General features: G+C 51.6%; 44 non-coding genes and 26 pseudogenes across 44 annotated transcripts; all 70 read left to right on the top strand.

Annotated features, from left to right (window-relative positions):
- The first annotated feature begins 47 nt into the window (after window positions 1-47).
- Window positions 48-166, top strand: LOC131097838 (5S ribosomal RNA). Its single transcript, XR_009116727.1, has one exon. It is a non-coding gene; the product is annotated as a 5S ribosomal RNA (ribosomal RNA).
- Window positions 167-278: 112 nt separating this feature from the next.
- On the top strand, window positions 279-387 carry LOC131101262 (5S ribosomal RNA; annotated as a pseudogene).
- A 112-nt stretch (window positions 388-499) lies between these two features.
- LOC131099283 (5S ribosomal RNA) lies at window positions 500-618 on the top strand. Its single transcript, XR_009118117.1, has one exon. It is a non-coding gene; the product is annotated as a 5S ribosomal RNA (ribosomal RNA).
- Window positions 619-730: 112 nt separating this feature from the next.
- On the top strand, window positions 731-839 carry LOC131141685 (5S ribosomal RNA; annotated as a pseudogene).
- A 112-nt stretch (window positions 840-951) lies between these two features.
- LOC131097403 (5S ribosomal RNA) lies at window positions 952-1,070 on the top strand. The gene has a single exon (XR_009116311.1). It is a non-coding gene; the product is annotated as a 5S ribosomal RNA (ribosomal RNA).
- Window positions 1,071-1,182: 112 nt separating this feature from the next.
- LOC131141626 (5S ribosomal RNA) lies at window positions 1,183-1,291 on the top strand (annotated as a pseudogene).
- Window positions 1,292-1,403: 112 nt separating this feature from the next.
- On the top strand, window positions 1,404-1,522 carry LOC131142687 (5S ribosomal RNA). The gene has a single exon (XR_009132756.1). It is a non-coding gene; the product is annotated as a 5S ribosomal RNA (ribosomal RNA).
- A 112-nt stretch (window positions 1,523-1,634) lies between these two features.
- LOC131141036 (5S ribosomal RNA) lies at window positions 1,635-1,752 on the top strand (annotated as a pseudogene).
- Window positions 1,753-1,864: 112 nt separating this feature from the next.
- Window positions 1,865-1,983, top strand: LOC131097505 (5S ribosomal RNA). Its single transcript, XR_009116407.1, has one exon. It is a non-coding gene; the product is annotated as a 5S ribosomal RNA (ribosomal RNA).
- Window positions 1,984-2,095: 112 nt separating this feature from the next.
- Window positions 2,096-2,214, top strand: LOC131142713 (5S ribosomal RNA). Its single transcript, XR_009132782.1, has one exon. It is a non-coding gene; the product is annotated as a 5S ribosomal RNA (ribosomal RNA).
- Window positions 2,215-2,326: 112 nt separating this feature from the next.
- Window positions 2,327-2,445, top strand: LOC131099648 (5S ribosomal RNA). Its single transcript, XR_009118471.1, has one exon. It is a non-coding gene; the product is annotated as a 5S ribosomal RNA (ribosomal RNA).
- A 112-nt stretch (window positions 2,446-2,557) lies between these two features.
- On the top strand, window positions 2,558-2,676 carry LOC131101002 (5S ribosomal RNA). The gene has a single exon (XR_009119150.1). It is a non-coding gene; the product is annotated as a 5S ribosomal RNA (ribosomal RNA).
- A 112-nt stretch (window positions 2,677-2,788) lies between these two features.
- LOC131100162 (5S ribosomal RNA) lies at window positions 2,789-2,907 on the top strand. The gene has a single exon (XR_009118926.1). It is a non-coding gene; the product is annotated as a 5S ribosomal RNA (ribosomal RNA).
- A 112-nt stretch (window positions 2,908-3,019) lies between these two features.
- Window positions 3,020-3,138, top strand: LOC131098531 (5S ribosomal RNA). The gene has a single exon (XR_009117399.1). It is a non-coding gene; the product is annotated as a 5S ribosomal RNA (ribosomal RNA).
- A 112-nt stretch (window positions 3,139-3,250) lies between these two features.
- LOC131141684 (5S ribosomal RNA) lies at window positions 3,251-3,359 on the top strand (annotated as a pseudogene).
- Window positions 3,360-3,471: 112 nt separating this feature from the next.
- On the top strand, window positions 3,472-3,590 carry LOC131098082 (5S ribosomal RNA). The gene has a single exon (XR_009116963.1). It is a non-coding gene; the product is annotated as a 5S ribosomal RNA (ribosomal RNA).
- Window positions 3,591-3,702: 112 nt separating this feature from the next.
- Window positions 3,703-3,811, top strand: LOC131141144 (5S ribosomal RNA; annotated as a pseudogene).
- A 112-nt stretch (window positions 3,812-3,923) lies between these two features.
- Window positions 3,924-4,042, top strand: LOC131143321 (5S ribosomal RNA). Its single transcript, XR_009133372.1, has one exon. It is a non-coding gene; the product is annotated as a 5S ribosomal RNA (ribosomal RNA).
- Window positions 4,043-4,154: 112 nt separating this feature from the next.
- On the top strand, window positions 4,155-4,263 carry LOC131142480 (5S ribosomal RNA; annotated as a pseudogene).
- A 112-nt stretch (window positions 4,264-4,375) lies between these two features.
- Window positions 4,376-4,494, top strand: LOC131097681 (5S ribosomal RNA). The gene has a single exon (XR_009116577.1). It is a non-coding gene; the product is annotated as a 5S ribosomal RNA (ribosomal RNA).
- Window positions 4,495-4,606: 112 nt separating this feature from the next.
- LOC131142105 (5S ribosomal RNA) lies at window positions 4,607-4,715 on the top strand (annotated as a pseudogene).
- A 112-nt stretch (window positions 4,716-4,827) lies between these two features.
- On the top strand, window positions 4,828-4,946 carry LOC131097402 (5S ribosomal RNA). Its single transcript, XR_009116310.1, has one exon. It is a non-coding gene; the product is annotated as a 5S ribosomal RNA (ribosomal RNA).
- A 112-nt stretch (window positions 4,947-5,058) lies between these two features.
- Window positions 5,059-5,177, top strand: LOC131143320 (5S ribosomal RNA). The gene has a single exon (XR_009133371.1). It is a non-coding gene; the product is annotated as a 5S ribosomal RNA (ribosomal RNA).
- Window positions 5,178-5,289: 112 nt separating this feature from the next.
- On the top strand, window positions 5,290-5,398 carry LOC131141238 (5S ribosomal RNA; annotated as a pseudogene).
- A 112-nt stretch (window positions 5,399-5,510) lies between these two features.
- On the top strand, window positions 5,511-5,629 carry LOC131142863 (5S ribosomal RNA). The gene has a single exon (XR_009132927.1). It is a non-coding gene; the product is annotated as a 5S ribosomal RNA (ribosomal RNA).
- A 112-nt stretch (window positions 5,630-5,741) lies between these two features.
- Window positions 5,742-5,870, top strand: LOC131099708 (5S ribosomal RNA; annotated as a pseudogene).
- Window positions 5,871-5,982: 112 nt separating this feature from the next.
- Window positions 5,983-6,101, top strand: LOC131142712 (5S ribosomal RNA). The gene has a single exon (XR_009132781.1). It is a non-coding gene; the product is annotated as a 5S ribosomal RNA (ribosomal RNA).
- A 112-nt stretch (window positions 6,102-6,213) lies between these two features.
- Window positions 6,214-6,332, top strand: LOC131142625 (5S ribosomal RNA). Its single transcript, XR_009132697.1, has one exon. It is a non-coding gene; the product is annotated as a 5S ribosomal RNA (ribosomal RNA).
- Window positions 6,333-6,444: 112 nt separating this feature from the next.
- LOC131099094 (5S ribosomal RNA) lies at window positions 6,445-6,563 on the top strand. Its single transcript, XR_009117933.1, has one exon. It is a non-coding gene; the product is annotated as a 5S ribosomal RNA (ribosomal RNA).
- Window positions 6,564-6,675: 112 nt separating this feature from the next.
- Window positions 6,676-6,794, top strand: LOC131100119 (5S ribosomal RNA). The gene has a single exon (XR_009118885.1). It is a non-coding gene; the product is annotated as a 5S ribosomal RNA (ribosomal RNA).
- Window positions 6,795-6,906: 112 nt separating this feature from the next.
- LOC131099707 (5S ribosomal RNA) lies at window positions 6,907-7,035 on the top strand (annotated as a pseudogene).
- A 112-nt stretch (window positions 7,036-7,147) lies between these two features.
- On the top strand, window positions 7,148-7,266 carry LOC131142711 (5S ribosomal RNA). Its single transcript, XR_009132780.1, has one exon. It is a non-coding gene; the product is annotated as a 5S ribosomal RNA (ribosomal RNA).
- Window positions 7,267-7,378: 112 nt separating this feature from the next.
- LOC131141179 (5S ribosomal RNA) lies at window positions 7,379-7,487 on the top strand (annotated as a pseudogene).
- Window positions 7,488-7,599: 112 nt separating this feature from the next.
- LOC131099282 (5S ribosomal RNA) lies at window positions 7,600-7,718 on the top strand. The gene has a single exon (XR_009118116.1). It is a non-coding gene; the product is annotated as a 5S ribosomal RNA (ribosomal RNA).
- Window positions 7,719-7,830: 112 nt separating this feature from the next.
- On the top strand, window positions 7,831-7,939 carry LOC131141683 (5S ribosomal RNA; annotated as a pseudogene).
- Window positions 7,940-8,051: 112 nt separating this feature from the next.
- Window positions 8,052-8,170, top strand: LOC131143402 (5S ribosomal RNA). Its single transcript, XR_009133450.1, has one exon. It is a non-coding gene; the product is annotated as a 5S ribosomal RNA (ribosomal RNA).
- Window positions 8,171-8,282: 112 nt separating this feature from the next.
- On the top strand, window positions 8,283-8,391 carry LOC131101038 (5S ribosomal RNA; annotated as a pseudogene).
- A 112-nt stretch (window positions 8,392-8,503) lies between these two features.
- Window positions 8,504-8,622, top strand: LOC131100135 (5S ribosomal RNA). Its single transcript, XR_009118900.1, has one exon. It is a non-coding gene; the product is annotated as a 5S ribosomal RNA (ribosomal RNA).
- Window positions 8,623-8,734: 112 nt separating this feature from the next.
- LOC131142261 (5S ribosomal RNA) lies at window positions 8,735-8,843 on the top strand (annotated as a pseudogene).
- A 112-nt stretch (window positions 8,844-8,955) lies between these two features.
- Window positions 8,956-9,074, top strand: LOC131100068 (5S ribosomal RNA). The gene has a single exon (XR_009118835.1). It is a non-coding gene; the product is annotated as a 5S ribosomal RNA (ribosomal RNA).
- A 112-nt stretch (window positions 9,075-9,186) lies between these two features.
- On the top strand, window positions 9,187-9,295 carry LOC131100399 (5S ribosomal RNA; annotated as a pseudogene).
- A 112-nt stretch (window positions 9,296-9,407) lies between these two features.
- Window positions 9,408-9,526, top strand: LOC131097837 (5S ribosomal RNA). Its single transcript, XR_009116726.1, has one exon. It is a non-coding gene; the product is annotated as a 5S ribosomal RNA (ribosomal RNA).
- A 112-nt stretch (window positions 9,527-9,638) lies between these two features.
- LOC131101261 (5S ribosomal RNA) lies at window positions 9,639-9,747 on the top strand (annotated as a pseudogene).
- Window positions 9,748-9,859: 112 nt separating this feature from the next.
- Window positions 9,860-9,978, top strand: LOC131099281 (5S ribosomal RNA). The gene has a single exon (XR_009118115.1). It is a non-coding gene; the product is annotated as a 5S ribosomal RNA (ribosomal RNA).
- A 112-nt stretch (window positions 9,979-10,090) lies between these two features.
- Window positions 10,091-10,199, top strand: LOC131141682 (5S ribosomal RNA; annotated as a pseudogene).
- A 112-nt stretch (window positions 10,200-10,311) lies between these two features.
- LOC131097401 (5S ribosomal RNA) lies at window positions 10,312-10,430 on the top strand. Its single transcript, XR_009116309.1, has one exon. It is a non-coding gene; the product is annotated as a 5S ribosomal RNA (ribosomal RNA).
- Window positions 10,431-10,542: 112 nt separating this feature from the next.
- Window positions 10,543-10,651, top strand: LOC131141625 (5S ribosomal RNA; annotated as a pseudogene).
- Window positions 10,652-10,763: 112 nt separating this feature from the next.
- LOC131142686 (5S ribosomal RNA) lies at window positions 10,764-10,882 on the top strand. Its single transcript, XR_009132755.1, has one exon. It is a non-coding gene; the product is annotated as a 5S ribosomal RNA (ribosomal RNA).
- Window positions 10,883-10,994: 112 nt separating this feature from the next.
- Window positions 10,995-11,112, top strand: LOC131141034 (5S ribosomal RNA; annotated as a pseudogene).
- Window positions 11,113-11,224: 112 nt separating this feature from the next.
- LOC131097504 (5S ribosomal RNA) lies at window positions 11,225-11,343 on the top strand. Its single transcript, XR_009116406.1, has one exon. It is a non-coding gene; the product is annotated as a 5S ribosomal RNA (ribosomal RNA).
- A 112-nt stretch (window positions 11,344-11,455) lies between these two features.
- On the top strand, window positions 11,456-11,574 carry LOC131142710 (5S ribosomal RNA). The gene has a single exon (XR_009132779.1). It is a non-coding gene; the product is annotated as a 5S ribosomal RNA (ribosomal RNA).
- A 112-nt stretch (window positions 11,575-11,686) lies between these two features.
- Window positions 11,687-11,805, top strand: LOC131099636 (5S ribosomal RNA). The gene has a single exon (XR_009118459.1). It is a non-coding gene; the product is annotated as a 5S ribosomal RNA (ribosomal RNA).
- Window positions 11,806-11,917: 112 nt separating this feature from the next.
- On the top strand, window positions 11,918-12,036 carry LOC131100991 (5S ribosomal RNA). Its single transcript, XR_009119149.1, has one exon. It is a non-coding gene; the product is annotated as a 5S ribosomal RNA (ribosomal RNA).
- A 112-nt stretch (window positions 12,037-12,148) lies between these two features.
- LOC131100161 (5S ribosomal RNA) lies at window positions 12,149-12,267 on the top strand. The gene has a single exon (XR_009118925.1). It is a non-coding gene; the product is annotated as a 5S ribosomal RNA (ribosomal RNA).
- Window positions 12,268-12,379: 112 nt separating this feature from the next.
- Window positions 12,380-12,498, top strand: LOC131098530 (5S ribosomal RNA). Its single transcript, XR_009117398.1, has one exon. It is a non-coding gene; the product is annotated as a 5S ribosomal RNA (ribosomal RNA).
- Window positions 12,499-12,610: 112 nt separating this feature from the next.
- LOC131141681 (5S ribosomal RNA) lies at window positions 12,611-12,719 on the top strand (annotated as a pseudogene).
- A 112-nt stretch (window positions 12,720-12,831) lies between these two features.
- Window positions 12,832-12,950, top strand: LOC131098081 (5S ribosomal RNA). Its single transcript, XR_009116962.1, has one exon. It is a non-coding gene; the product is annotated as a 5S ribosomal RNA (ribosomal RNA).
- Window positions 12,951-13,062: 112 nt separating this feature from the next.
- LOC131141143 (5S ribosomal RNA) lies at window positions 13,063-13,171 on the top strand (annotated as a pseudogene).
- Window positions 13,172-13,283: 112 nt separating this feature from the next.
- Window positions 13,284-13,402, top strand: LOC131143319 (5S ribosomal RNA). Its single transcript, XR_009133370.1, has one exon. It is a non-coding gene; the product is annotated as a 5S ribosomal RNA (ribosomal RNA).
- A 112-nt stretch (window positions 13,403-13,514) lies between these two features.
- LOC131142479 (5S ribosomal RNA) lies at window positions 13,515-13,623 on the top strand (annotated as a pseudogene).
- Window positions 13,624-13,735: 112 nt separating this feature from the next.
- On the top strand, window positions 13,736-13,854 carry LOC131097680 (5S ribosomal RNA). Its single transcript, XR_009116576.1, has one exon. It is a non-coding gene; the product is annotated as a 5S ribosomal RNA (ribosomal RNA).
- Window positions 13,855-13,966: 112 nt separating this feature from the next.
- LOC131142104 (5S ribosomal RNA) lies at window positions 13,967-14,075 on the top strand (annotated as a pseudogene).
- Window positions 14,076-14,187: 112 nt separating this feature from the next.
- On the top strand, window positions 14,188-14,306 carry LOC131097400 (5S ribosomal RNA). Its single transcript, XR_009116308.1, has one exon. It is a non-coding gene; the product is annotated as a 5S ribosomal RNA (ribosomal RNA).
- A 112-nt stretch (window positions 14,307-14,418) lies between these two features.
- On the top strand, window positions 14,419-14,537 carry LOC131143318 (5S ribosomal RNA). The gene has a single exon (XR_009133369.1). It is a non-coding gene; the product is annotated as a 5S ribosomal RNA (ribosomal RNA).
- A 112-nt stretch (window positions 14,538-14,649) lies between these two features.
- Window positions 14,650-14,758, top strand: LOC131141237 (5S ribosomal RNA; annotated as a pseudogene).
- Window positions 14,759-14,870: 112 nt separating this feature from the next.
- LOC131142852 (5S ribosomal RNA) lies at window positions 14,871-14,989 on the top strand. The gene has a single exon (XR_009132916.1). It is a non-coding gene; the product is annotated as a 5S ribosomal RNA (ribosomal RNA).
- A 112-nt stretch (window positions 14,990-15,101) lies between these two features.
- On the top strand, window positions 15,102-15,230 carry LOC131099706 (5S ribosomal RNA; annotated as a pseudogene).
- A 112-nt stretch (window positions 15,231-15,342) lies between these two features.
- Window positions 15,343-15,461, top strand: LOC131142709 (5S ribosomal RNA). Its single transcript, XR_009132778.1, has one exon. It is a non-coding gene; the product is annotated as a 5S ribosomal RNA (ribosomal RNA).
- Window positions 15,462-15,573: 112 nt separating this feature from the next.
- Window positions 15,574-15,692, top strand: LOC131142624 (5S ribosomal RNA). Its single transcript, XR_009132696.1, has one exon. It is a non-coding gene; the product is annotated as a 5S ribosomal RNA (ribosomal RNA).
- Window positions 15,693-15,804: 112 nt separating this feature from the next.
- LOC131099093 (5S ribosomal RNA) lies at window positions 15,805-15,923 on the top strand. Its single transcript, XR_009117932.1, has one exon. It is a non-coding gene; the product is annotated as a 5S ribosomal RNA (ribosomal RNA).
- The last annotated feature ends 59 nt before the right edge of the window (window positions 15,924-15,982 follow it).

Here is a 15,982-nt window from a genome sequence, read left to right as displayed (position 1 = left end):
TTTGGCCTGCGTCGCCTTCAAATAGGATCTTTTCAGTTGATCTGGCAGCTTACGGCCATACTATCCTGAAAAAGCCCGATCTCGTCCGATCTCGGAAGCTAAGCAGGGGCGGGCCTGGTTAGTACTTGGATGGGAGACCGCCTGGGAATACCAGGTGCTGTAAGCTTTATATGGTTTCTGCTCTTGCCTGACAGCAGAGGGCGCTGTTTGACACTTTTTGCTGGAGTCTAGTTTGGCCTGCGTCACCTTCAAATAGGATCTTTTCAGTTCACCTGGCAGCTTACGGCCATACTACCCTGAAAACGCCCGATCTCGGAAGCTAAGTAGGGGCGGGCCTGGTTAGTACTTGGATGGGAGACCGCCTGGGAATACCAGGTGCTGTAAGCTTTTTATGGTTTCTGCTCTTGCCTGACAGCAAAGGGCGCTGTTTGACACTTTTTGCCAGAGTCTAGTTTGGCCTGCGTCGCCTTCAAATAGGATCTTTTTAGTTGATCTGGCAGCTTACGGCCATACTATCCTGAAAAAGCCCGATCTCGTCCGATCTCGGAAGCTAAGCAGGGGCGGGCCTGGTTAGTACTTGGATGGGAGACCGCCTGGAAATACCAGGTGCTGTAAGCTTTATATGGTTTCTGCTCTTGCCTGACAGCAGAGGGCGCTGTTTGACACTTTTTGCTGGAGTCTAGTTTGGCCTGCGTCACCTTCAAATAGGATCTTTTCAGTTGATCTGGCAGCTTACGGCCATACTACCCTGAAAACGCCCGATCTCGGACGCTAAGCAGGGGCGGGCCTGGTTAGTACTTGGATGGGAGACCGCCTGGGAATACCAGGAGCTGTAAGCTTTTTATGTTTTCTGCTTTTGCCTGACAGCAAAGGGCGCTGTTTGACACTTTTTGCCAGAGTCTAGTTTGGCCTGCGTCACCTTCAAATAGGATCTTTTCAGTTGACCTGGCAGCTTACGGCCATACTACCCTGAAAACGCCCGATCTCGTCTGATCTCGGAAACTAAGCAGGGGCGGGCCTGGTTAGTACTTGGATGGGAGACCGCCTGGGAATACCAGGTGCTGTAAGCTTTTTATGGTTTCTGCTCTTGCCTGACAGCAGAGGGCGCTGTTTGACACTTTTTGCTGGAGTCTAGTTTGGCCTGCGTCACCTTCAAATAGGATCTTTTCAGTTCACCTGGCAGCTTACGGCCATACTACCCTGAAATCGCCCGATCTCGGAAGCTAAGCAGGGGCGGGCCTGGTTAGTACTTGGATGGCAGACCGCCTGGGAATACCAGGTGCTGTAAGCTTTTTATGGTTTCTGCTCTTGCCTGACAGCAAAGGGCGCTGTTTGACAATTTTTGCCAGAGTCTAGTTTGGCCTGCGTCGCCTTCAAATAGGATCTTTTCAGTTGACCTGGCAGCTTACGGCCATACTACCCTGAAAACGCCCGATCTCGTCCGATCTCGGAAGCTAAGCAGGGGCGGGCCTGTTTAGTACTTGGATGGGAGACCGCCTGGGAATACCAGGTGCTGTAAGCTTTTTATGGTTTCTGCTCTTGCCTGACAGCAAAGGGCGCTGTTTGACACTTTTTGTCAGAGTCTAGTTTGGCCTGCGTCACCTTCAAATAGGATCTTTTCAGTTGACCTGGCAGTTTACAGCCATACTGCCCGATCTCGTCCGATCTCGTCCGATCTCGGAAGCTAAGCAGGGGCGGGCCTGGTTAGTACTTGGATGGGAGACCGCCTGGGAATACCAGGTGCTGTAAGCTTTTTATGGTTTCTGCTCTTGCCTGACAGCAGAGGGCGCTGTTTTACACTTTTTGCTGGAGTCTAGTTTGGCCTGCGTCGCCTTCAAATAAGATTTTTTCAGTTGCCCTTAAAGCTTACGGCCATACTACCCCGAAAACGCCCGATCTCGTCCGATCTCGGAAGCTAAGCAGGGGCTGGCCTGGTTAGTACTTGGATGGGAGACCGCCTGGGAATACCAGGTGCTGTAAGCTTTTTATGGTTTCTGCTCTTGCCTGACAGCAGAGGGCGCTGTTTGACACTTTTTGCTGGAGTCTAGTTTGGCCTGCGTCGCCTTCACATAAGATTTTTTCAGTTGCCCTTAAAGCTTACGGCCATACTACCCTGAAAACGCCCGATCTCGTCCGATCTCGGAAGCAAAGCAGGGGCGGGCCTGGTTAGTACTTGGATGGGAGACCGCCTGGGAATACCAGGTGCTGTAAGCTTTTTATGGTTTCTGCTCTTGCCTGACAGCAGAGGGCGCTGTTTGACACTTTTTGCTGGAGTCTAGTTTGGCCTGCGTCGCCTTCAAATAAGATTTTTTCAGTTGCCCTTAAAGCTTACGGCCATACTACCCTGAAAACGCCCGATCTCGTCCGATCTCGGAAGCTAAGCAGGGCCTGGCCTGGTTAGTACTTGGATGGGAGACCGCCTGGGAATACCAGGTGCTGTAAGCTTTTTATGGTTTCTGCTCTTGCCTGACAGCAGAGGGCGCTGTTTGACACTTTTTGCTGGAGTTTAGTTTGGCCTGCGTCGCCTTCAAATAGGATCTTTTCAGTTGCCTTGTCAGCTTACAGCCATACTACCCTGAAAACGCCCGATCTCATCCGATCTCGGAAGCTAAGCAGGGGCGGGCCTGGTTAGTACTTGGATGGGAGACCGCCTAGGAATACCAGGTGCTGTAAGCTTTTTATGGTTTCTGCTTTTGCCTGAAAGCAGAGGGCGCTGTTTGACACTTTTTGCTGGAGTCTAGTTTGGCCTGCGTCGCCTTCAAATAGGATCTTTTCAGTTGCCCTGGCAGCTTACGGCCTTACTACCCTGAAAACGCCCGATATCGTCCGATCTCGGAAGCTAAGCAGGGGCGGGCCTGGTTAGTACTTGGATGAGAGACCGCCTGGGAATACCAGGTGCTGTAAGCCTTTTATGGTTTCTGCTCTTGCCTGACATCAGAGGGCGCTGTTTGACACTTTTTGCTGGAGTCTAGTTTGGCCTGCGTCGCCTTCAAATAGGATCTTTTCAGTTGATCTGGCAGCTTACGGTCATACTACCCTGAAAATGCCCGATCTCGTCCGATCTCGTAAGCTAAACAGGGGTGGGCCTGGTTAGTACTTGGATGGGAGACCGCCTGGGAATACCAGGTGCTGTAAGCCTTTTATGGTTTCTGCTCTTGCCTGACAGCAGAGGGCGCTGTTTGACACTTTTTGCTGGAGTCTAGTTTGGCCTGCGTCACCTTCAAATAGGATCTTTTCAGTTCACCTGGCAGCTTACGGCCATACTACCCTGAAAACGCCCGATCTCGGACGCTAAGCAGGGGCGGGCCTGGTTAGTACTTGGATGGGAGACCGCCTGGGAATACCAGGAGCTGTAAGCTTTTTATGGTTTCTGCTCTTGCCTGACAGCAAAGGGCGCTGTTTGACACTTTTTGCCAGAGTCTAGTTTGGCCTGCGTCACCTTCAAATAGGATCTTTTCAGTTGACCTGGCAGCTTATGGCCATACTACCCTGAAAACGCCCGATCTCGTCTGATCTCGGAAACTAAGCAGGGGCGGGCCTGGTTAGTACTTGGATGGGAGACCGCCTGGGAATACCAGGTGCTGTAAGCTTTTTATGGTTTCTGCTCTTGCCTGACAGCAGAGGGCGCTGTTTGACACTTTTTGCTGGAGTCTAGTTTGGCCTGCGTCACCTTCAAATAGGATCTTTTCAGTGGACCTGGCAGCTTACGGCCATACTACCCTTAAAACGCCTGATCTCGGAAGCTAAGCAGGGGAGGGCCTGGTTAGTACTTGGATGGGAGACCGCCTGGGAATACCAGGTGCTGTAAGCTTTTTATGGTTTCTGCTCTTGCCTGACAGCAGAGGGCGCTGTTTGACACTTTTTGCTGGAGTCTAGTTTGGCCTGCGTCACCTTCAAATAGGATCTTTTCAGTTGACCTGGCAGCTTACGGCCATACTACCCTTAAAACGCCTGATCTCGTCCGATCTCGGAAGCTAAGCAGGGGCGGGCCTGGTTAGTACTTGGATGGGAGACCGCCTGGGAATACCAGGTGCTGTAAGCTTTTGATGGTTTCTGCTCTTGCCTGACAGCAAAGGGCGCTGTTTGACACTTTTTGCCAGAGTCTAGTTTGGCCTGCGTCGCCTTCAAATAGGATCTTTTCAGTTGATCTTGCAGCTTACGGCCATACTATCCTGAAAAAGCCTGATCTCGGAAGCTAAGCAGGGGCGGGCCTGGTTAGTACTTGGATGGGAGACCGCCTGGGAATACCAGGTGCTGTAAGATTTATATGGTTTCTGCTCTTGCCTGATAGCAGAGGGCGCTGTTTGACACTTTTTGCTGGAGTCTAGTTTGGCCTGCGTCGCCTTCAAATAGGATCTTTTCAGTTGATCTGGCAGCTTACGGTCATACTACCCTGAAAACGCCCGATCTCGTCCGATCTCGTAAGCTAAACAGGGGTGGGCCTGGTTAGTACTTGGATGGGAGACCGCCTGGGAATACCAGGTGCTGTAAGCCTTTTATGGTTTCTGCTCATGCCTGACAGCAGAGGGCGCTGTTTGACACTTTTTGCTGGAGTCTAGTTTGGCCTGCGTCGCCTTCAAATAGGATCTTTTCAGTTGACCTGGCAGCTTACGGCCATACTACCCTGAAAACGCCCGATCTCGGAAGCTAAGCAGGGGCGGGCCTGGTTAATACTTGGATGGGAGACCTCCTGGGAATACCAGGTGCTATAAGCTTTTTATGGTTTCTGCTCTTGCCTGACAGCAAAGGGCGCTGTTTGACACTTTTTGCCAGAGTCTAGTTTGGCCTGCGTCACCTTCAAATAGGATCTTTTCAGTTGACCTGGCAGCTTACGGCCATACTACCCTGAAAACGCCCGATCTCGTCTGATCTCGGAAACTAAGCAGGGGCGGGCCTGGTTAGTACTTGGATGGGAGACCGCCTGGGAATACCAGGTGCTGTAAGCTTTTTATGGTTTCTGCTCTTGCCTGACAGCAGAGGGCGCTGTTTGACACTTTTTGCTGGAGTCTAGTTTGGCCTGCGTCACCTTCAAATAGGATCTTTTCAGGGGACCTGGCAGCTTACGGCCATACTACCCTTAAAACGCCTGATCTCGTCCGATCTCGGAAGCTAAGCAGGGGCGGGCCTGGTTAGTACTTGGATGGGAGACCGCCTGGGAATACCAGGTGCTGTAAGCTTTTTATGGTTTCTGCTCTTGCCTGACAGCAGAGGGCGCTGTTTGACACTTTTTGCTGGAGTCTAGTTTGGCCTGCGTCACCTTCAAATAGGATCTTTTCAGTTCACCTGGCAGCTTACGGCCATACTACCCTGAAAACGCCCGATCTCGGAAGCTAAGAAGGGGCGGGCCTGGTTAGTACTTGGATGGGAGACCGCCTGGGAATACCAGGTGCTGTAAGCTTTTTATGGTTTCTGCTCTTGCCTGACAGCAAAGGGCGCTGTTTGACAATTTTTGCCAGAGTCTAGTTTGGCCTGCGTCGCCTTCAAATAGGATCTTTTCAGTTGACCTGGCAGCTTACGGCCATACTACCCTGAAAACGCCCGATCTCGTCCGATCTCGGAAGCTAAGCAGGGGCGGGCCTGGTTAGTACTTGGATGGGAGACCGCCTGGGAATACCAGGTGCTGTAAGCTTTTTATGGTTTCTGCTCTTGCCTGACAGCAAAGGGCGCTGTTTGACACTTTTTGTCAGAGTCTAGTTTGGCCTGCGTCACCTTCAAATAGGATCTTTTCAGTTGACCTGGCAGTTTACAGCCATACTACCCTGAAAACGCCCGATCTCGTCCGATCTCGTCCGATCTCGGAAGCTAAGCAGGGGCGGGCCTGGTTAGTACTTGGATGGGAGACCGCCTGGGAATACCAGGTGCTGTAAGCTTTTTATGGTTTCTGCTCTTGCCTGACAGCAGAGGGCGCTGTTTGACACTTTTTGCTGGAGTCTAGTTTGGCCTGCGTCGCCTTCAAATAAGATTTTTTCAGTTGCCCTTAAAGCTTACGGCCATACTACCCTGAAAACGCCCGATCTCGTCCGATCTCGGAAGCAAAGCAGGGGCGGGCCTGGTTAGTACTTGGATGGGAGACCGCCTGGGAATACCAGGTGCTGTAAGCTTTTTATGGTTTCTGCTCTTGCCTGACAGCAGAGGGCGCTGTTTGACACTTTTTGCTGGAGTCTAGTTTGGCCTGCGTCGCCTTCAAATAAGATTTTTTCAGTTGCCCTTAAAGCTTACGGCCATACTACCCTGAAAACGCCCGATCTCGTCCGATCTCGGAAGCTAAGCAGGGGCTGGCCTGGTTAGTACTTGGATGGGAGACCGCCTGGGAATACCAGGTGCTGTAAGCTTTTTATGGTTTCTGCTCTTGCCTGACAGCAGAGGGCGCTGTTTGACACTTTTTGCTGGAGTTTAGTTTGGCCTGCGTCGCCTTCAAATAGGATCTTTTCAGTTGCCTTGGCAGCTTACAGCCATACTACCCTGAAAACGCCCGATCTCATCCGATCTCGGAAGCTAAGCAGGGGCGGGCCTGGTTAGTACTTGGATGGGAAACCGCCTAGGAATACCAGGTGCTCTAAGCTTTTTATGGTTTCTGCTTTTGCCTGAAAGCAGAGGGCGCTGTTTGACACTTTTTGCTGGAGTCTAGTTTGGCCTGCGTCGCCTTCAAATAGGATCTTTTCAGTTGCCCTGGCAGCTTACGGCCATACTACCCTGAAAACGCCCGATATCGTCCGATCTCGGAAGCTAAGCAGGGGCGGGCCTGTTTAGTACTTGGATGAGAGACCGCCTGGGAATACCAGGTGCTGTAAGCCTTTTATGGTTTCGGCTCTTGCCTGACAGCAGAGGGCGCTGTTTGACACTTTTTGCTGGAGTCTAGTTTGGCCTGCGTCACCTTCAAATAGGATCTTTTCAGTTGACCTGGCAGTTTACAGCCATACTACCCTGAAAACGCCCGATCTCGTCCGATCTCGTCCGATCTCGGAAGCTAAGCAGGGGCGGGCCTGGTTAGTACTTGGATGGGAGACCGCCTGGGAATACCAGGTGCTGTAAGCTTTTTATGGTTTCTGCTCTTGCCTGACAGCAGAGGGCGCTGTTTGACACTTTTTGCTGGAGTCTAGTTTGGCCTGCGTCGCCTTCAAATAAGATTTTTTCAGTTGCCCTTAAAGCTTACGGCCATACTACCCTGAAAACGCCCGATCTCGTCCGATCTCGGAAGCAAAGCAGGGGCGGGCCTGGTTAGTACTTGGATGGGAGACCGCCTGGGAATACCAGGTGCTGTAAGCTTTTTATGGTTTCTGCTCTTGCCTGACAGCAGAGGGCGCTGTTTGACACTTTTTGCTGGAGTCTAGTTTGGCCTGCGTCACCTTCAAATAGGATCTTTTCAGTTCACCTGGCAGCTTACGGCCATACTACCCTGAAAAAGCCCGATCTCGGAAGCTAAGCAGGGGCGGGCCTGGTTAGTACTTGGATGGGAGACCGCCTGGGAATACCAGGTGCTGTAAGCTTTTTATGGTTTCTGCTCTTGCCTGACAGCAAAGGGCGCTGTTTGACACTTTTTGCCAGAGTCTAGTTTGGCCTGCGTCGCCTTCAAATAGGATCTTTTCAGTTGATCTGGCAGCTTACGGCCATACTATCCTGAAAAAGCCCGATCTCGTCCGATCTCGGAAGCTAAGCAGGGGCGGGCCTGGTTAGTACTTGGATGGGAGACCGCCTGGAAATACCAGGTGCTGTAAGCTTTATATGGTTTCTGCTCTTGCCTGACAGCAGAGGGCGCTGTTTGACACTTTTTGCTGGAGTCTAGTTTGGCCTGCGTCACCTTCAAATAGGATCTTTTCAGTTGATCTGGCAGCTTACGGCCATACTACCCTGAAAACGCCCGATCTCGGACGCTAAGCAGGGGCGGGCCTGGTTAGTACTTGGATGGGAGACCGCCTGGGAATACCAGGAGCTGTAAGCTTTTTATGGTTTCTGCTCTTGCCTGACAGCAAAGGGCGCTGTTTGACACTTTTTGCCAGAGTCTAGTTTGGCCTGCGTCACCTTCAAATAGGATCTTTTCAGTTGACCTGGCAGCTTATGGCCATACTACCCTGAAAACGCCCGATCTCGTCTGATCTCGGAAACTAAGCAGGGTCGGGCCTGGATAGTACTTGGATGGGAGACCGCCTGGGAATACCAGGTGCTGTAAGCTTTTTATGGTTTCTGCTCTTGCCTGACAGCAGAGGGTGATGTTTGACACTTTTTGCTGGAGTCTAGTTTGGCCTGCGTCACCTTCAAATAGGATCTTTTCAGTTCACCTGGCAGCTTACGGCCATACTACCCTGAAATCGCCCGATCTCGGAAGCTAAGCAGGGGCGGGCCTGGTTAGTACTTGGATGGGAGACCGCCTGGGAATACCAGGTGCTGTAAGCTTTTTATGGTTTCTGCTCTTGCCTGACAGCAAAGGGCGCTGTTTGACACTTTTTGCCAGAGTCTAGTTTGGCCTGCGTCGCCTTCAAATAGGATCTTTTCAGTTGATCTTGCAGCTTACGGCCATACTATCCTGAAAAAGCCCGATCTTGTCCGATCTCGGAAGCTAAGCAGGGGCGGGCCTGGTTAGTACGTGGATGGGAGACCGCCTGGGAATACCAGGTGCTGTAAGCCTTTTATGGTTTCTGCTCATGCCTGACAGCAGAGGGCGCTGTTTGACACTTTTTGCTGGAGTCTAGTTTGGCCTGCGTCGCCTTCAAATAGGATCTTTTCAGTTGACCTGGCAGCTTACGGCCAAACTACCCTTAAAACGCCCGATCTCGGACGCTAAGCAGGGGCGGGCCTGGTTAGTACTTGGATGGGAGACCGTCTGGGAATACCAGGTGCTGTAAGCTTTTTATGGTTTCTGCTCTTGCCTGACAGCAGAGGGCGCTGTTTGACACTTTTTGCTGGAGTCTAGTTTGGCCTGCGTCACCTTCAAATAGGATCTTTTCAGTTGACCTGGCAGCTTACGGACATACTACCCTTAAAACGCCTGATCTCGTCCGATCTCGGAAGGTAAGCAGGGGCTGGCCTGGTTAGTACTTGGATGGGAGACCGCCTGGGAATACCAGGTGCTGTAAGCTTTTTATGGTTTCTGCTCTTGCCTGACAGCAGAGGGCGCTGTTTGACACTTTTTGCTGGAGTCTAGTTTGGCCTGCGTCACCTTCAAATAGGATCTTTTCAGTTCACCTGGCAGCTTACGGCCATACTACCCTGAAAACGCCCGATCTCGGAAGCTAAGCAGGGGCGGGCCTGGTTAGTACTTGGATGGGAGACCGCCTGGGAATACCAGGTGCTGTAAGCTTTTTATGGTTTCTGCTCTTGCCTGACAGCAAAGGGCGCTGTTTGACACTTTTTGCCAGAGTCTAGTTTGGCCTGCGTCGCCTTCAAATAGGATCTTTTCAGTTGATCTGGCAGCTTACGGCCATACTATCCTGAAAAAGCCCGATCTCGTCCGATCTCGGAAGCTAAGCAGGGGCGGGCCTGGTTAGTACTTGGATGGGAGACCGCCTGGGAATACCAGGTGCTGTAAGCTTTATATGGTTTCTGCTCTTGCCTGACAGCAGAGGGCGCTGTTTGACACTTTTTGCTGGAGTCTAGTTTGGCCTGCGTCACCTTCAAATAGGATCTTTTCAGTTCACCTGGCAGCTTACGGCCATACTACCCTGAAAACGCCCGATCTCGGAAGCTAAGTAGGGGCGGGCCTGGTTAGTACTTGGATGGGAGACCGCCTGGGAATACCAGGTGCTGTAAGCTTTTTATGGTTTCTGCTCTTGCCTGACAGCAAAGGGCGCTGTTTGACACTTTTTGCCAGAGTCTAGTTTGGCCTGCGTCGCCTTCAAATAGGATCTTTTTAGTTGATCTGGCAGCTTACGGCCATACTATCCTGAAAAAGCCCGATCTCGTCCGATCTCGGAAGCTAAGCAGGGGCGGGCCTGGTTAGTACTTGGATGGGAGACCGCCTGGAAATACCAGGTGCTGTAAGCTTTATATGGTTTCTGCTCTTGCCTGACAGCAGAGGGCGCTGTTTGACACTTTTTGCTGGAGTCTAGTTTGGCCTGCGTCACCTTCAAATAGGATCTTTTCAGTTGATCTGGCAGCTTACGGCCATACTACCCTGAAAACGCCCGATCTCGGACGCTAAGCAGGGGCGGGCCTGGTTAGTACTTGGATGGGAGACCGCCTGGGAATACCAGGAGCTGTAAGCTTTTTATGTTTTCTGCTTTTGCCTGACAGCAAAGGGCGCTGTTTGACACTTTTTGCCAGAGTCTAGTTTGGCCTGCGTCACCTTCAAATAGGATCTTTTCAGTTGACCTGGCAGCTTACGGCCATACTACCCTGAAAACGCCCGATCTCGTCTGATCTCGGAAACTAAGCAGGGGCGGGCCTGGTTAGTACTTGGATGGGAGACCGCCTGGGAATACCAGGTGCTGTAAGCTTTTTATGGTTTCTGCTCTTGCCTGACAGCAGAGGGCGCTGTTTGACACTTTTTGCTGGAGTCTAGTTTGGCCTGCGTCACCTTCAAATAGGATCTTTTCAGTTCACCTGGCAGCTTACGGCCATACTACCCTGAAATCGCCCGATCTCGGAAGCTAAGCAGGGGCGGGCCTGGTTAGTACTTGGATGGCAGACCGCCTGGGAATACCAGGTGCTGTAAGCTTTTTATGGTTTCTGCTCTTGCCTGACAGCAAAGGGCGCTGTTTGACAATTTTTGCCAGAGTCTAGTTTGGCCTGCGTCGCCTTCAAATAGGATCTTTTCAGTTGACCTGGCAGCTTACGGCCATACTACCCTGAAAACGCCCGATCTCGTCCGATCTCGGAAGCTAAGCAGGGGCGGGCCTGTTTAGTACTTGGATGGGAGACCGCCTGGGAATACCAGGTGCTGTAAGCTTTTTATGGTTTCTGCTCTTGCCTGACAGCAAAGGGCGCTGTTTGACACTTTTTGTCAGAGTCTAGTTTGGCCTGCGTCACCTTCAAATAGGATCTTTTCAGTTGACCTGGCAGTTTACAGCCATACTGCCCGATCTCGTCCGATCTCGTCCGATCTCGGAAGCTAAGCAGGGGCGGGCCTGGTTAGTACTTGGATGGGAGACCGCCTGGGAATACCAGGTGCTGTAAGCTTTTTATGGTTTCTGCTCTTGCCTGACAGCAGAGGGCGCTGTTTTACACTTTTTGCTGGAGTCTAGTTTGGCCTGCGTCGCCTTCAAATAAGATTTTTTCAGTTGCCCTTAAAGCTTACGGCCATACTACCCCGAAAACGCCCGATCTCGTCCGATCTCGGAAGCTAAGCAGGGGCTGGCCTGGTTAGTACTTGGATGGGAGACCGCCTGGGAATACCAGGTGCTGTAAGCTTTTTATGGTTTCTGCTCTTGCCTGACAGCAGAGGGCGCTGTTTGACACTTTTTGCTGGAGTCTAGTTTGGCCTGCGTCGCCTTCACATAAGATTTTTTCAGTTGCCCTTAAAGCTTACGGCCATACTACCCTGAAAACGCCCGATCTCGTCCGATCTCGGAAGCAAAGCAGGGGCGGGCCTGGTTAGTACTTGGATGGGAGACCGCCTGGGAATACCAGGTGCTGTAAGCTTTTTATGGTTTCTGCTCTTGCCTGACAGCAGAGGGCGCTGTTTGACACTTTTTGCTGGAGTCTAGTTTGGCCTGCGTCGCCTTCAAATAAGATTTTTTCAGTTGCCCTTAAAGCTTACGGCCATACTACCCTGAAAACGCCCGATCTCGTCCGATCTCGGAAGCTAAGCAGGGCCTGGCCTGGTTAGTACTTGGATGGGAGACCGCCTGGGAATACCAGGTGCTGTAAGCTTTTTATGGTTTCTGCTCTTGCCTGACAGCAGAGGGCGCTGTTTGACACTTTTTGCTGGAGTTTAGTTTGGCCTGCGTCGCCTTCAAATAGGATCTTTTCAGTTGCCTTGTCAGCTTACAGCCATACTACCCTGAAAACGCCCGATCTCATCCGATCTCGGAAGCTAAGCAGGGGCGGGCCTGGTTAGTACTTGGATGGGAGACCGCCTAGGAATACCAGGTGCTGTAAGCTTTTTATGGTTTCTGCTTTTGCCTGAAAGCAGAGGGCGCTGTTTGACACTTTTTGCTGGAGTCTAGTTTGGCCTGCGTCGCCTTCAAATAGGATCTTTTCAGTTGCCCTGGCAGCTTACGGCCTTACTACCCTGAAAACGCCCGATATCGTCCGATCTCGGAAGCTAAGCAGGGGCGGGCCTGGTTAGTACTTGGATGAGAGACCGCCTGGGAATACCAGGTGCTGTAAGCCTTTTATGGTTTCTGCTCTTGCCTGACATCAGAGGGCGCTGTTTGACACTTTTTGCTGGAGTCTAGTTTGGCCTGCGTCGCCTTCAAATAGGATCTTTTCAGTTGATCTGGCAGCTTACGGTCATACTACCCTGAAAATGCCCGATCTCGTCCGATCTCGTAAGCTAAACAGGGGTGGGCCTGGTTAGTACTTGGATGGGAGACCGCCTGGGAATACCAGGTGCTGTAAGCCTTTTATGGTTTCTGCTCTTGCCTGACAGCAGAGGGCGCTGTTTGACACTTTTTGCTGGAGTCTAGTTTGGCCTGCGTCACCTTCAAATAGGATCTTTTCAGTTCACCTGGCAGCTTACGGCCATACTACCCTGAAAACGCCCGATCTCGGACGCTAAGCAGGGGCGGGCCTGGTTAGTACTTGGATGGGAGACCGCCTGGGAATACCAGGAGCTGTAAGCTTTTTATGGTTTCTGCTCTTGCCTGACAGCAAAGGGCGCTGTTTGACACTTTTTGCCAGAGTCTAGTTTGGCCTGCGTCACCTTCAAATAGGATCTTTTCAGTTGACCTGGCAGCTTATGGCCATACTACCCTGAAAACGCCCGATCTCGTCTGATCTCGGAAACTAAGCAGGGGCGGGCCTGGTTAGTACTTGGATGGGAGACCGCCTGGGAATACCAGGTGCTGTAAGCTTTTTATGGTTTCTGCTCTTGCCTGACAGCAGAGGGCGCTGTTTGACACTTTTTGCTGGAGTCTAGTTTGGCCTGCGTCACCTTCAAATAGGATCTTTTCAGTGGACCTGGCAGCTTACGGCCATACTACCCTTAAAACGCCTGATCTCGGAAGCTAAGCAGGGGAGGGCCTGGTTAGTACTTGGATGGGAGACCGCCTGGGAATACCAGGTGCTGTAAGCTTTTTATGGTTTCTGCTCTTGCCTGACAGCAGAGGGCGCTGTTTGACACTTTTTGCTGGAGTCTAGTTTGGCCTGCGTCACCTTCAAATAGGATCTTTTCAGTTGACCTGGCAGCTTACGGCCATACTACCCTTAAAACGCCTGATCTCGTCCGATCTCGGAAGCTAAGCAGGGGCGGGCCTGGTTAGTACTTGGATGGGAGACCGCCTGGGAATACCAGGTGCTGTAAGCTTTTGATGGTTTCTGCTCTTGCCTGACAGCAAAGGGCGCTGTTTGACACTTTTTGCCAGAGTCTAGTTTGGCCTGCGTCGCCTTCAAATAGGATCTTTTCAGTTGATCTTGCAGCTTACGGCCATACTATCCTGAAAAAGCCTGATCTCGGAAGCTAAGCAGGGGCGGGCCTGGTTAGTACTTGGATGGGAGACCGCCTGGGAATACCAGGTGCTGTAAGATTTATATGGTTTCTGCTCTTGCCTGATAGCAGAGGGCGCTGTTTGACACTTTTTGCTGGAGTCTAGTTTGGCCTGCGTCGCCTTCAAATAGGATCTTTTCAGTTGATCTGGCAGCTTACGGTCATACTACCCTGAAAACGCCCGATCTCGTCCGATCTCGTAAGCTAAACAGGGGTGGGCCTGGTTAGTACTTGGATGGGAGACCGCCTGGGAATACCAGGTGCTGTAAGCCTTTTATGGTTTCTGCTCATGCCTGACAGCAGAGGGCGCTGTTTGACACTTTTTGCTGGAGTCTAGTTTGGCCTGCGTCGCCTTCAAATAGGATCTTTTCAGTTGACCTGGCAGCTTACGGCCATACTACCCTGAAAACGCCCGATCTCGGAAGCTAAGCAGGGGCGGGCCTGGTTAATACTTGGATGGGAGACCTCCTGGGAATACCAGGTGCTATAAGCTTTTTATGGTTTCTGCTCTTGCCTGACAGCAAAGGGCGCTGTTTGACACTTTTTGCCAGAGTCTAGTTTGGCCTGCGTCACCTTCAAATAGGATCTTTTCAGTTGACCTGGCAGCTTACGGCCATACTACCCTGAAAACGCCCGATCTCGTCTGATCTCGGAAACTAAGCAGGGGCGGGCCTGGTTAGTACTTGGATGGGAGACCGCCTGGGAATACCAGGTGCTGTAAGCTTTTTATGGTTTCTGCTCTTGCCTGACAGCAGAGGGCGCTGTTTGACACTTTTTGCTGGAGTCTAGTTTGGCCTGCGTCACCTTCAAATAGGATCTTTTCAGGGGACCTGGCAGCTTACGGCCATACTACCCTTAAAACGCCTGATCTCGTCCGATCTCGGAAGCTAAGCAGGGGCGGGCCTGGTTAGTACTTGGATGGGAGACCGCCTGGGAATACCAGGTGCTGTAAGCTTTTTATGGTTTCTGCTCTTGCCTGACAGCAGAGGGCGCTGTTTGACACTTTTTGCTGGAGTCTAGTTTGGCCTGCGTCACCTTCAAATAGGATCTTTTCAGTTCACCTGGCAGCTTACGGCCATACTACCCTGAAAACGCCCGATCTCGGAAGCTAAGAAGGGGCGGGCCTGGTTAGTACTTGGATGGGAGACCGCCTGGGAATACCAGGTGCTGTAAGCTTTTTATGGTTTCTGCTCTTGCCTGACAGCAAAGGGCGCTGTTTGACAATTTTTGCCAGAGTCTAGTTTGGCCTGCGTCGCCTTCAAATAGGATCTTTTCAGTTGACCTGGCAGCTTACGGCCATACTACCCTGAAAACGCCCGATCTCGTCCGATCTCGGAAGCTAAGCAGGGGCGGGCCTGGTTAGTACTTGGATGGGAGACCGCCTGGGAATACCAGGTGCTGTAAGCTTTTTATGGTTTCTGCTCTTGCCTGACAGCAAAGGGCGCTGTTTGACACTTTTTGTCAGAGTCTAGTTTGGCCTGCGTCACCTTCAAATAGGATCTTTTCAGTTGACCTGGCAGTTTACAGCCATACTACCCTGAAAACGCCCGATCTCGTCCGATCTCGTCCGATCTCGGAAGCTAAGCAGGGGCGGGCCTGGTTAGTACTTGGATGGGAGACCGCCTGGGAATACCAGGTGCTGTAAGCTTTTTATGGTTTCTGCTCTTGCCTGACAGCAGAGGGCGCTGTTTGACACTTTTTGCTGGAGTCTAGTTTGGCCTGCGTCGCCTTCAAATAAGATTTTTTCAGTTGCCCTTAAAGCTTACGGCCATACTACCCTGAAAACGCCCGATCTCGTCCGATCTCGGAAGCAAAGCAGGGGCGGGCCTGGTTAGTACTTGGATGGGAGACCGCCTGGGAATACCAGGTGCTGTAAGCTTTTTATGGTTTCTGCTCTTGCCTGACAGCAGAGGGCGCTGTTTGACACTTTTTGCTGGAGTCTAGTTTGGCCTGCGTCGCCTTCAAATAAGATTTTTTCAGTTGCCCTTAAAGCTTACGGCCATACTACCCTGAAAACGCCCGATCTCGTCCGATCTCGGAAGCTAAGCAGGGGCTGGCCTGGTTAGTACTTGGATGGGAGACCGCCTGGGAATACCAGGTGCTGTAAGCTTTTTATGGTTTCTGCTCTTGCCTGACAGCAGAGGGCGCTGTTTGACACTTTTTGCTGGAGTTTAGTTTGGCCTGCGTCGCCTTCAAATAGGATCTTTTCAGTTGCCTTGGCAGCTTACAGCCATACTACCCTGAAAACGCCCGATCTCATCCGATCTCGGAAGCTAAGCAGGGGCGGGCCTGGTTAGTACTTGGATGGGAAACCGCCTAGGAATACCAGGTGCTCTAAGCTTTTTATGGTTTCTGCTTTTGCCTGAAAGCAGAGGGCGCTGTTTGACACTTTTTGCTGGA

The sequence above is a fragment of the Doryrhamphus excisus genome, chromosome 13 (genome assembly GCF_030265055.1).
Source record: "Doryrhamphus excisus isolate RoL2022-K1 chromosome 13, RoL_Dexc_1.0, whole genome shotgun sequence".
Classification (NCBI taxonomy): domain Eukaryota; kingdom Metazoa; phylum Chordata; class Actinopteri; order Syngnathiformes; family Syngnathidae; genus Doryrhamphus; species Doryrhamphus excisus.
Note: the sequence above shows the minus strand (reverse complement) of the source record. Positions and strands in the feature narration are given on the sequence as shown.